The 2,568-nt window shown below is 40.7% G+C and overlaps 1 pseudogene; it reads left to right on the top strand.

Moving 5' to 3' along the window:
* The first annotated feature begins 40 nt into the window (after positions 1-40).
* Positions 41-164, top strand: LOC111733405 (annotated as a pseudogene).
* The last annotated feature ends 2,404 nt before the right edge of the window (positions 165-2,568 follow it).

Here is a 2,568-nt window from a genome sequence, read left to right on the forward strand (position 1 = left end):
ATACTTTTTGTTGAAATCTGATCCGCTTTAAAAATCTCATGTCTATGGCCATGCTACCCTGAACAAGCTCGATCTCATTTGATCTTGGAAGCTAACCAGGTCAGGGTCAGGCCTGTTTAGTACTTGGATGGGAGATCACCTAGGAAGACCAGGTGCTGTAGGCGTAAAAAAAAAATCTCAGGACATCTCTGATTATCAAGTCCTCTCCCACTCTCAGCATTTTGCCCAATAAATCATGTCTCTTATAGGTTTAATGAGAAATTCTTTCTTGCACTTGAGGAATATATGCTGATTCCTGAACATTTTCTCATCAAAGATTGTAGGGTGCTGAGAAACAAAAATTGCTATAATCTAATGATGGAAAAAGAATGCGAAAAAATGAAAAATCATATATGATGTCAGTCTGCACAAATGCTTTGAAGAAAAAGAAAGTAGGCATAAAAGAGAGTAGATGTGTATGTTATTTTTACTAGAACTGAGAAAGACCTGCAAACAAGGTGCCGTTTGTACAGAGACCTCAAGAAAGACAAAGAGGAAGACAGGAAGATATCTGGGGAAGTGTGTAGGCTGGAAAGAGCCAGTGCAAAGGTCCTGAGATTGGCACTTGTCTCTAGTTAGTCAAGGCTCAAAAGGAAGCCTTGTGGTGAGGGGAATGAGCAAGCGGGGGAGTGGTCAGAATGGTGTCAGAGAATGTAGAGGAATGAGATGCTGTCTCTGCTACAGATGCAACTTCGAGACACAGGGAGTCCCTCAATCACATGGTTTTCCTTTCACTTTATCCATTTTGTTTCCAAGGGATTCTGTGAGTAGAAGTTATCCCTTCTTTATTTCGATCTATTGGTTAACATTCTGGCACCTGTATTTTAGGGCACACATTTTCAGTATATGAGTTAGTACCTCTGTCCTGATAACTGCTCATGCTCCGTAAACCACACACACTCACACCCACAGACACAGACACTATGATCTCCTGGGGCCATGTTATTACCAGGCTGTACTCACCTCCACTCACAATAATGAGGAAAGAAATGATACAAGGCACAGTGTCAACAGATTATCTTCCTCGAGACAATATAGGAATAGCACCAAATTTCTTTTGGTAAGACTCCAATGAAGATGTGAAAATGGGGCTTAATTTCAATATAACTATGTTCTGCCCTGTATTTAAAACAATCAATTAGATAAATAGAGAGATAAAATCAGAGAGAGAGAGAGAGAGAGAGAGAGAGAGAGAGAGAGAGAGATGGAATCCAGTATGATGAGGGTGAGGGTCTCTGAGAGATTGTGCTGAGGAGAATTTGTCCTTAATTTTGGCAATAAGCCAACAGCAGTTATGTCCCCTCGAGGCCCAGAATAACCAAGAAAGTAGCAAATAATTAATTCAAAAAGAGGAAAGAGCAATATCTTTATGGTGTTAAGACATCTTACAGAGTTAACATCCCACTAGAAAATGTGCAGAGAAAAAAATCTACAATTAACAAGAAAATATGTACTGTGCATGAAAAATAGTGGTTTTAAAAGTTGAAATGGGAAGGGATATTTATAACTGACATTAAGAGCAAAACTTTTGGAACCAAAAAGCTGGGCTTTGATTCTGGGATCTACCACTTCTTAGCTTTTTAAACAAGGAGAGACACCCAGACCTTCTAAATGCTAATATCCTCACCCAAATAGTGCAGACAGTGGGTTCCATCCAGAGCGATGACAGATTTCAACAATATGTGTAACATGCTTAGCACAGTTCCTTCCTGTGGGTAAATGAGAGGTTACCCCTGTGATGAGATGAGGCTGATTATTTTCTTCTACCTCTCCAGTGTCTCCATTGCTTCCTTATCTCTCGATCCTCAATTCCACAGCCATATTTCGGTTACTGTCTTCTCTCCTGTCTATCACAGGCTGGACCCCTCTAGCCAAACAGATATTTCTAAGGCCTAAGAGAGAAGTTTTTATATTACAAAGCTGACATCAGTGACTCCTCAAGGAAATAGAAGCCAAAGTTCTGTAGCTTAAACGAGAGCTCAACTCTCTGCGACCTTTCTACCAGCTTCACACTCACACGGCCCTGCCCTCTTACACACTGACTCCTCAACATTGAACTTGACTCCCAGATTCACCTGACAGCACAGCTTCAATGCTCAGAGTCTTCACACACACGCTTTCATCTGCTTAGAGTTTCCCCACTGGGCTTTGGGAATTTTTACCCCGTCTCCATGCTCAAATCTCCATCTTCTCAAGAAGCTTTTCTTTTTCTGGACATTATCATAGAAAAAAAAAACTTTCTTGTGAACTGAATTTAGGTATTAGGGGGCCCATGGTATGATTTTTATTTAATTCTATGCCTTTTCTTTTCTTTACACGGTGAGTGCGTTGAGGCATGCAGCATGTTATATACTTCACCACCTCCCACCAGACTTAGCTGAGTTGAGAACAGTAGCTGAAAAAGTAAATATTTCATGGAGGGAAGAGAGAACGTTCTCAGAAAAATGAGAGAAAGAAGAGAAAGAGGAAACAGTGACCTAGGTATGGAGGACATGCCAGAGGAATATTTTCCATATTCTGTATCAGGAC

This window comes from Pteropus vampyrus, unplaced genomic scaffold, assembly GCF_000151845.1.
Source record: "Pteropus vampyrus isolate Shadow unplaced genomic scaffold, Pvam_2.0 Scaffold561, whole genome shotgun sequence".
Lineage (NCBI taxonomy): Eukaryota > Metazoa > Chordata > Mammalia > Chiroptera > Pteropodidae > Pteropus > Pteropus vampyrus.